This window comes from Sus scrofa, chromosome 7 (genome assembly GCF_054392235.1).
Source record: "Sus scrofa isolate SSC_HxYL_T2T_F1_AM1 chromosome 7, Sscrofa_HxYL_maternal_Yorkshire_Landrace_v2.0, whole genome shotgun sequence".
Taxonomy (NCBI): domain Eukaryota; kingdom Metazoa; phylum Chordata; class Mammalia; order Artiodactyla; family Suidae; genus Sus; species Sus scrofa.
Genome location: NC_139389.1, coordinates 83,885,388 through 83,896,739, shown reverse-complemented (window position 1 = coordinate 83,896,739; position 11,352 = coordinate 83,885,388). Strand labels below are relative to the sequence as shown.

Genomic DNA, 11,352 nt, shown 5'->3' with positions numbered 1-11,352 from the left:
AGTCCCGACCCTCATCCTGGACATTTTTTTTTTCTGTTCTGTTCTTCCTTAGCAATCTATATGTTATAATCATCAAACTGTATCTTTTTATATTTCTCTCCTCCATTGAGCACACCTAGAGTAAAATCATAGTTATTTTAACATCTCCAGCGTTCAATAAATGTTAATTACATGGTGTCTCCAACTCCAAGCTTAATCAGGGAGCAAATTTTTCCTAGGAACCTCCCAGCATGTTTCCTGATGTCTCATTGGCCAGAACTGGATCACAGGGTGATCTTTAAGCAAATCACTAGCTAATGGAATTACTAGGATTTACTTGGACCAATTATGCTTCACCCTTAGGAGATGGGCTAATCTTCCCCAAGGAGTTATGGCTGTTGGGTAGGCCGGCTGTTGAGAACTTACAGAAGTGTGGTGATGGTGGAGATGGTGTCACTAACCAGGCTGCTTCCTCTTCCACTGTGAGGGTATAATTCATAAACAAGCTCATCGTGTACCTAGATTTTGGAAGGAAAAACTGCCAGATATCCCTGTATTTGAAAGTAAAAAGAACACAGCACTGCTACAATAGGAAGAGTGAAATCTTTCATCTGAAACAGCAAGACTTTGCACTGAGCTTTTTATAGCTTCTTAGATAATGCATCTATAGAAAAGGCTTGCTAAGCTTTACTGCTGAATCATTTACACCAACTCATACAATTTTGAATATTTATTATTTCACAAAGGCCATTGTTTTAGAACACATGTTATTATATAAACATTCTTCACAAACCTTAAAACTAATGGAAGCATAGATATCTTTATAGTACATGTTAGAAGCAAATATATATATATATATACACACATACACATATATTTATACATAACCAGTGTTGTGGGTACTAGAAGTTTGTATTTTCTCTGTGAATATAGGTATTTAGAGAAAACAGAGTGCAAGAAAAACTGTGTACATGTTGAGAGTTGTTTCTAACCTAACAAATCTGAGAAAAACTGGCTTCTTAAAGGAAAAATTCACATTTCTTATTTTACGTGGTTTTGTTGGTTGCTTGGTTTTGCTTCATTAAATAGGGTCTTATATTTGTCTTCTATACCATGAATCTCAGGCACTCTCTGGACCACTTCAGAATATGGAAGCCTTAAAGCAACCTCTCAATCCAGAGTACCTGAAAGGATGGTTTTCAGGTCTGGGAACAGCAGATGGGGAGAAGAGGAGAGGTTGGAGCTCCATTTTCATCCCCTCCCTCAGACTATACAATAATTTATGCCTTTAGAGCCTTGAGAAAAAAGAGGGGGGGCGGTTAACTGTGCTTAGTTGCCCTTCCTCCAATCCATATGCCAAAGGGACATCTCTCAGCTTCAAGACTCACCTCCCTGACTCTTCAAACCAATCCGGTGACACCCAGATGGGTCAAAACTGCCATCAGAGCCACCTTGGCTGGTCCAGGAAGTTTTGACAGGCACCTCCCCCACGCCTTGTTTTGATCTGCACAGTATCAGGAACCAGAAATGCTGACCTCACAGTGAGCTCTATATGCTGCCCCTTTCCTAGAGTCTTGTCCTCTTGGGACCAAAGAATCAGAGGTATGCAGAGTTTGTAGATTCAGTTGTCTCTGAGGAGTTGGGAGAAGGCCCAACTTCAGGAAGAGATACCATGAGAAACTTTCCAGCTTAGTTCCTTTTTCTGAAGTTGAGGACAGCATTATCTGAGGCTGGAGGCTAGAGGACAAAAATGATACAGCCGAGTAACTTGTTCCTCCATGGATCCCAGCCATGAGGTATTCGGAGCTGCAGGATCCCAAGGGTGGGATGTATGATCTGCATCCAGAGCAGAGGCCGAGGCCAGAGCTCATCATCTATCACCTCTGCTTGCTGATCATCCAGGATTGAGCAATGGCAGACTGAGCATATCACGTTCTCCAGGTGCTTAGAGAGCAACACTGTGGTTGAATTTTCCTTCAAAGCTCTAACCCTGAAAATGTAGTGCTGCAGGATCCTGGGTTCAGGAGGAAAGATGAGCTGGACTATGAATTGAAACAATGATACCAGGGCAAGTGTGGTTTCTTGTAATTGTTCTGCAGTATGGATATAAAACTATCTTAAATTTCCTGTGATACTCGAAGGTTCACTAAAAACAATTTGCAGGAGTTCCCATCTTGGCGCAGCAGAAATGAATCTGACTAGGAACCATGAGGTTGCGGGTTCAATTCCTGGCCTTACTGAGTGAGGTTAAGGATCCATTGTTGCCGTGAGCTGTGGTGTAGGTCACAGACGAGGCTCGGATCTGGTGTTGCTGTCTGTGGCTCTGGCATAGGCTGGCAGCAACAGCTCTGACTAGACCCTCAGCCTGGGAACCTCCATATGCTGCCCAGGCAGCCCTAAAAGGACAAAAGACAAAAAAAAAAAAAAAAAAAAAAAAAAAAAAAGAAAGAGGGGCAGAGCCTCTTTGCCTGCCTGCTTGAGTCTCTCACAAGCATCCTATCCTAATAAATCTATTTCTTGCCTATCACTTTGTCTCTTGCTAAATTCCTTCTGTGTGGAGGCATGAAGAACCTGAACCTCAGTGAGCACAGACACCAATACTGTTATTCCAGGCAATAACCCAGAAGACTACTACCAGGGTCATGCTGTGATTTCCCAATGCCAGCTTGGAGGACAAAGATTCCCCCAAAGAAAGAAGAATGCATGTTTGCCCCAATCCTGATTCTTATCTTGAAACTCTGTTTTTCTCATTTTAGACTATAAAACTCCCAGCAATTCTTCCCCAAGCAGGGGCACAGTCTTTAGGGCATTAGCCTGCTGTGTTGTGGCTCCCTTTGCCTGGCAATACAATAAAAGTTATTTTTTCTCTTTCACCGCCCCCCCAAAAAGAAAGAAAACAATTTGCAGTATTTGCATAATCTAGATGCAAGCTGAAATAATTCTGCTATTTCAGAGGAAAATAAAATTATATTGAGGGTCATAGTATAAAAACTTTCCTTATTCCTAAAGCTGTTATTTCATAAAAGGGACTATCAAGAAATAAGTAATAAAGACTTCCATTCAAATCCTTGGCTGTGCATGAACCAAGGGCAAGAATCTAAGAAACTCAATGGGAGAGCAACAGCTGGGGTTTGTGGTAGAGATTTCGGTAGTGGTCTGGTGCTCAGGAGAGGGGATTTTCACTTGAGGTCCAGAAGGGCTTAATAATGAGGATTAAGTTCAAGGACTTAGGACTTCACTCTAGGACAGAAGACAAAACTGAAATAGCCCCATTCTAATAAAGCTTAAAACCAAACCTCCATAAAATCAAAGTAAACTTCCAATGATTTAACTGCTGCTAGGACAAATTTAGAGCTCTTCAAGAATCCACAATCTCTTATAATATATCATCCAAAATGTAGAATAACATACAGCCTAAAGTTTGCATATATATGAATAAGCAAGAGTATGTGATCTATAGTTTTAAAAAGTTGTCATTTGAGGAGTTCCCGTCGTGGCGCAGTGGTTAACGAATCTGACTAGGAACCATGAGGTTGCCGGTTCGGTCCCTGCCCTTGCTCAGCGGGTTAAGAATCCGGCGTTGCTGTGAGCTGTGGTGTAGGTTGCAGACGTGGCTCAGATCCCGTGTTGCTGTGGCCCTGGCGAAGGCCTGCAGCTACAGCTCCAATTGGACCCCTAGCCTGGGAACCTCCATATGCCGCGGGATCGGCCCTAGAAAAGGCAAAAAGACAAAAAGACAAAAAAAAAAAAAAAAAAAAAAAAAAAAGTTGTCATTTGAAATAGACCCACAGAAAACCTAGATGTTTGAATTAGTAGACAAGAAATTTTAAATACCTGTAAAATATATCAAAGGAATTAGGGAAAGGCAAATATAATGGGTGAAAACTAAGTATGCTAGAAAAATAACCAAATAGAACCCTTAGAACTGAAAAATACAACGTATCAATTTTTAAAATCTGTTGGATGAGATTAATAGCAAGTTGATCAATGCAGAGGAACAGATGGATAACTTTGAAGATAGGTAGGAAGAAATCATCCAAATTGATGTATGGAAAGAAGAAAATATATGTGTGTGTACACACACACACACACACACACACACACACACACACACACACACCAAAAAAACCCATCAGAGTCTCAAAGACCTGGCAAACAGTCTTAAATTGTCGTAACTGGAATCCCAGAAGAAGAGAGACCAGGGCAGAAGATAGCTTTGAAGAAATATGAGTTCCTGCTGTGGAGCAATAGGTTAATGATCTGGCTTATCTCTGTGAAGACACTGGTTGCTGTGGCTGTGGTGTAGGTAGCAGCTCTTGATCCCTGGCCAAGGAATTTCCATATGCTATGGGTGCGGCTGAAAAAGAAATATATATATTTAAAGAAATAAAGAACAAAATTTTTTCCAAATTTGATTAAAAACATTGTGTCATAGATCCAAGAATCTTGGTGAACCTCAAACAGGATAATTACAAAGAAAACCACATCTAAGCACATCATAATCTAACTTCTGAAAAACTAAGATCAAGAGAAAATTTTAAAAGCAGCCAGAGGAAAAAAGGACATGTTACATACAAAGAAAAGTAAGAATTAGGCCTGACCTCATCAGAAATAATGGAGGCCAGAAAACCATAGAAATACCTTTTCAGAGTGCTGAGAGAAAAACAATAACAAAGCTATCAACCTATAATTCTATTAAGTAAAAAAATCCTTCAGAATTGAAGGAGAAATGAAGACATTCAGAATCGTAAAAAGCTGAGAGACTTCATTGCTAAAAAACTCGTCCTGCCAAGGAAAATTCTGGTGGAAGGCAAATGGTACCAGATGGAAACTTAGAACAACAGGAAAAAATTATAATCATTGCAAATTGTAGATATACGGGTAAACATAAGGACATTTTTTTCTCACTCTCCTTAATTTTTTTTTTTTTTGTGTGTGTGTGTGTTTGTATTTTTAGAGCCACACCCACGGCCTATGGAGGTTCCCAGGCTAGGGGTCTAATTGGCGCTGCTGCTGCCAGCCTAGGTCAGAGCCACAGCAACACCAGATCTGTGCCGTGTCTGAGACCTACACCACAGCTCACCACAACACCGGATCCTTAACCCACTAAGTGAGGCCAGGGATTGAACCCTAAACCTCATGGTTCCTAGTCAGATTCGTTTCTGCTGCGCCATGACGGGAACTACTCTCCTTAATTTTTTTTATAAAATAGTTGAGTACTTCTAGCAAAAAAATTAACAATGTAACATGAGATTTATAATTTATATAGAAGTAAAACACGTGATGACAGTTACACAAAGGATGGGAGGATGAATTAAATAAAATGATGCAGTTGAAAGAGTCTTATGTTACATGTAAAGTAGTGTAATATTAAATCAAGTTAAACTGTAATAAATTAATGCAGGTTGTCATTGTGATAGCAACCACTAAAAACATAATACTTTTTTTTTTTTTTTTTTTTGCTCAAAAGCTAATAGAAGTTAAATGCTGAAAAATGCTTGATGAATCCAAAAGAGCAGAAAGAGAGAAAAGAACAGAGAGGACAAATAGGAATCAATAGTAAGATGGTAGACTCAAATCTAGTCTTTTCTATAGTTACATTACATGTACAAGAATTAACCAGTCCATTTAAGAAGCAGAGATGGTCAGCTGGATAAAAAAGCAAGACCTGCTATTTACAAAAGACAACTTAAATACAAAGGCACAGACACATTAAAAGCAAATTGATAGCAAAAGATGAATCTTGAAAATGTTAAGCATAAGAAAAATGGTGTGGCAAAGTTACTATCAAAGTGGACTTCAAAATAGAGTATTTTAGGATATAAAATAATCATTTCACAATGATAAGCAAATTAATTTTTTTCAATAGTTATGACAACCCTGAATTATGTGAGCCTAAATGCAGCTTTAAAATACATGGAAATAGGAGTTCCTGTCATGGCTCAGTGGTTAACGGGATCCAACTAGGAACCATGAGGCTGCAGGTTTGATCTCTGGCCTCGTTCAGTGGGTTAAGGATCCGGCGTTGCTGTGAGCTGTGGTGTAGGTCGCAGATGCGGCTCGGATCCTGCATTGCCGTGGCTCTGGCATGGGCTGGCAGCTACAGCTCTGATTAGACCCCTAGCCTGGGAACCTCCATATGCCATGGGAGTGGCCCCAGAAAAGGCAAAAAGACAAAATAAAATAAAATACATGGAAATAAAACCATAAAATTACCTAAATTAAAAACTAAAAACTAAGTAAATGTTTATCAAATCACAGGATGGTAAACCTACCTTAAAAATATGCAAAGACAGGGAGTTCCCATTGTGGCTCAGCAAAAACAAATCCAACCAGGAACCATGAAGTTGTGCGTTGGCTCAGTGGGCTAAGGATCTGGCGTTGCCACGAGCTGTGGTGTAGCTCCAATTAGACCCCTAGCCTGGGAACCTCCATATGCTGCAAGTGTGGCCCTGAAAAAACTTCCTAGATGTTTAAACTTTGATACATTAAAATAAAACCACAGACTACAAAAAAGAAAAATGAGAAATTAGGAAAAAAATGTAATATCTATGAACAGCAAAAGACCTCTGAGCAAAGTCCAGAGACATCAACAAATTAAGGCTTTTGTCATTCTAGGGAGAATAGTTTCAAACTGAAGGTCTGCACTTGACACCGATCCTAGGCAGATGATTAGATTATAGACACAACTCAGAGGTATTGTGGGTTCAGTTCCAGACCACTGACATAAAGCAAATATTCTAAGAGTTACACTTATTTTTTGGTTTCCCAGTACCTATAAAAGTTATGTTCACCTTATACTATAGCCCATTGTTATACAAGAGCATTGTATCAAAATTCACAATATACATATCCTAATTAAAAATATTTTATTGCTGGAGTTCCCATTGTGACGCAGCAGTTAATGAACCTGGCTAGCTTCTATGAGGTCAAGGGTTTGATCCCTGGCCTTGCTCACTGGGTTAAGGATTCAACGTTGCCATGAACTGTGGTGTAGGTCACAGGCACAGCTTGGATCTCACATTGCTGTGGCTGTGGGTGGGGTAGGCCAGCAGCTACAGCTGCAATTGGACCCCTAGCCTGAGAATCTCCATATGCCTCGGGTGCGGCCCTAAAAAAAAAAGACAAAAAAAAATTTACTGATAAAAAACACTAACCATCATCTGAGCCATCACATAGTAACATCAAAGATCACAGATCACAGATAACCATAACAAACATAATAATTTAAATTTTTGAGACAGTATGAGAATTATCAAAATGTGACAAAGATAGAGTAAGCAAATACTGTTGGGAAAATGGTGTGAATAGACTTGCTTGATGCAGGGTTGATGCAGGGCTCTCTCACCCTGCTTACTCAGGGCTCCCTCGCCCTCCTCACTCAGAGCACCTCACACCTTCTCTCCAGCTTATCTTATCCAGCTCACCCAAATATATATAGTCAATGACAACTGCGTTGTGGCATCCTAGATTATCCAGAGGCCATCAAGGTAGCCTAGACCAGAGCCACCAATCCTTCCAATGTACAGAATTATGAGGCAAATAATAAATGTCTACTGTTTTAATCTATTCAGTTGAGATGGCTTGTTATGCAACAAAAGTTAACTAACACATCATTCCAGAAAAAGCTTTCTGAGTATCCACAAATTATATGATGAATGTGATGATAATACATGAGAAAGAATAAGCATGTTCCTTTCTTAAAGACCCTTATAATCTTGCAGTAGAAATAGAAATAAACGTGTAATTAGCTGAAATACTTTATTACGTCATTACAAAACTTCCTTTTTGGCAGAGGTGAGTCTGAGAATCTCTTGATTACTTTTACTGTGGGTTAGACTTTCTAGAACCAGCCATAAGCCTCCAGTATACGCCATGCTGGTCTCTCCCCCACCTCACCTGAAGCTCTGCAAACTTTTTGCACAGTAAGAACAGCTAACTAAACTTGGGGGAGACTTAATCATCCATCAGAATTCAGGGAAAACTATAACTTCATTTTTATATTTATTTTTATTGCGACTTTAAAAAATTTATGTTTTTGTTTAAAAAATTTTATACCCAAAATATATTAGTACAGTACTATAAACATAAAATTTTTGAAGTTATAAATGCTCATAATAACTTTGATAGCATTATAGTCATCTGGAGACTCCTAATACAGACATAACACACATCTCTAAATTTCTATATGTCAGACATCATAGCACACAGAAAATGCAGGTCATTTAAATCCATCATCAAGGAAATTCTTCTCACTTACTACAGCCAGCAGATCCCACCCTTTTACGTTCCTTCCCATGAAACTACTTCTCATGGGTCTTAGAGCTTGTCCTTTAAGTGTAGCTAATGGAGCACTGGTTCTGTGCCTGAGCTAGTTCATGGTTGTAAGTACTGAACAAGAGTCCTTTATCCTAATGGAACTTGCAAGCTGTTTTAATCTGTTTGGGCTGCTATAACAGAGTACCAATAGGATGAGTATACAGTTTTGTTTTGTTGTGTTTTGTTTTTTGCTATGCAATTGGTAGGTGGAAGTGCTCAGGCCATGCAGAAGTTCCGGGGGGCCAGGGATCTAACCCTTGCCACAGCAGTGACAAAAGGTTTTTAACCCACTGAGCCACCAGGGAACTCTGATGGCTATTTTTAATGAAGAGAATGTGTAATAATTTCCAAACATCAGAAAATTAACTGATTTTGCTTTAAATGTTGAAATCAGTAAGACCTAAAAGTAAATAAAGCAACCTAAAAGAGAAAAAATATTGGGGGATAAGGAGATACTCAGGTTCTTAAGAACAGGAAAAGTTAAGAGAAGTGACAAGATGGGTAGACCCAAAGGACAATGTGCTTGTCTTCTTAAATAGAAGTGCCCCAAATTGCACTTAATTCAGTAGATTTAAATCAATAAATTTTAGGGTTATAAAATATTAAACAGAATATTTAAAAGTTTTTTCTTCAAATACTTCAAAAGGCTAAAGGAGAAGGAAAGCTCTGCCCTGCCTCAGAGTTCAGTGTCTGAGTAGGAGGGTGCCCCTGAAGCCACCGCACATGACTTTGCCTTAAGCAGAAAAGAGACATGACCAGATTTGTATTTTAAAATGTCAAAAGTGGAATGGATCCTTCTTACTGCTTCATTTATGCTCCTGGGTCTCTCACCTAATCTAATACTGAGATTAGCAAGTTTACTGAACCAGAATACCTGGTGTACTGTCAGCATATCTCAGAGGGAAGATGCCCTCAGTCAGTGTGGGGCAACAGCATCATTGTCACAGAAGCTGTATCTAGTTGTCACTTTTAACAACATTAGCTGTTAAGACCTGATTCCAGCATCTCCAACGAACTTGATTATAACTAACTTTTCTTATGTATTTATCCCTTGTAAGATACTAAGCTGGTTAATGAACGTTTTTCTCCATTGGAAATCAAGAACTTAGCATTATGGTTTTCTTTTTCTTAAGTGTGTATTTCTATGAAGCCCCAATCTGCTATCTTTATTATTTTGATAAAAGCCCATAATCTCTTATACACTACTCTGAAATCCAAAAAGAAAGTTTGTTTTTTTTTTTTCATTTGGCAGTAAAACTTGACATGAACAGATGGAAGTCTATTTATAGTCTATCCTCCTCAAGGAAAATACTCATATATTTTGCTGCAGAAGTATAATGTGTTTGATTACAAGGTATCTTTTATCTGTATATATTGAGATATGGTTTTTGTCCTTTTTCTTCATCTTTTGAGATAATATGGTGTTTGTTCTTTATTATGCTTTATGGTGAATGATACTGATTGATTTCTTAATGTTAAATCCAATTTACTTGTAAAGTAGTTTTTTAATATATTGCTAGATTTGGTTTCCTGATATTTTGCTTAGGATTTTTATATCTATGTTCATGAGAGACTAGCCTGAAATTTACTTTTGTAATATTCTTGTCAGATTTTGAAATGAAAGTTTATACTGGCCTTATAAAGTGAGTTGAAAAAAGTTCTATTTTCTGGAAGAGTCTGGGTAAGGCTGGCATTATCTCTTTCATAAATGCTTGGTAAAATTCACAGGTCTAGAATTTTCCTTGTGGGTTTTTTTTTTAATTGTTATGGAGTTGTCCACATTTTTCTATTTCTTCTAATTTAATTTTGGTGAGCTGTATTTTCTAGGAGTTTTTTCATTTCACCTAAATTTTTAATGCCATTGGCACAAAATTACTTCTCATATTTTCTTCTTCTTTTTATTTTTTTGGTCTTTTTAGGGCCAAACCCTCGGCATATAGAGGTTCCCAGGCTAGGGGTCGAATTGGAGCTGTAGCTGCTGGCCACAGCCACAGCCACAGCCATGCAGGATCCTTAAACCGCTGAGTGAGGCCGGGAATTCAATCTGCATCCTCATGGATACTAGTTAGATTGTTTCTGCTGAGCCAAGACAGGAACTCCTCTTATCTTTTTCTTATCTGCAGGATCAATAGAAATGCTTCTTTACATCCTAATATGGATTACTTGCATTCTCTCTCTTCTGTCAGTCATTTATCAGTCTCATTAGCCTTTCCAGACTACCAAATTTTGGCTTTTTTGTTCCTGTCATTATATCTCATTAATTCCTTTGAGTTATTCTTTTCTTTCGTCTACTTTGAGTTTATTTTGCTGTCCTTTTTATAATTTCTAAAAATGGATGCTTAGTTTACTTATTTTGCAGCTGCTCTTATTTTTGAATAATTCACTCAAGACTAATAAGTTTCCCAATAGGAAGCTTCATTACACAGGTTTTGATATGAACTATTTTATTTTCATTCAACTTCAAATATTTTTAAATGACCATTTTGACTGATTCTTTAACACAAGTTATGTGGAAATATATGCCTTAATTTCCAAACATATGTAGACCTTTTAGTTTTTGCTGTTGTGTTTGTTAGTTGAGTTCTGGTACAACTAAACTGAAGACAGAGAACATGCTCTATGTGATTTCTATCTTTTTGCAACTTGTTTCATGGCCCTTCATTCCTGCCATGTATTTTTGCCAGGTTGGTAGTTATTTTATGTCTTTGAAGATATCTATTCATTGTCTTCTGTTGTTTCCATTGAGAAAACCAACCATCTTTTGGCTAGTTGGGAAAGTGATTTCATTGGACCACTTCATTGAGAAATTCATCCTGGTGGTGACTGACATGTGTTCTGGGTAAGAGATTTGCCTTTCCTGCTCACAGTGCCCGCGCCAACACCATTAACCAAGGACTCACTGGGTATCTGGTTTACCGCAGGGGCATTCCACATATACACCCAGGTTCATGACCACAGGATCTACTGATTCTACCATATGCCATGTCATCCAGAAGCTGCTCAACAGAAAGAGTACTGGAACTGTTTGAAGGCATACTAAGGCACCAGTGTGGA

General features: G+C 38.5%; 1 long non-coding RNA gene across 3 annotated transcripts in view; it reads right to left on the bottom strand.

Annotated features, from left to right (window-relative positions):
* Window positions 1-696: 696 nt before the first annotated feature.
* LOC146401699 (uncharacterized) overlaps window positions 697-11,352 on the bottom strand; it is a 31,861-nt gene continuing 21,205 nt past the window's right edge. For 2 of the 3 annotated variants that reach the window (XR_014809250.1, XR_014809251.1), the window contains one exon: window positions 697-1,993. This is a non-coding gene — a long non-coding RNA (uncharacterized LOC146401699). Of the gene's footprint in view, window positions 2,073-11,352 lie in introns of all 3 variants that reach the window. The other variant, XR_014809249.1, reaches the window with a different exon arrangement.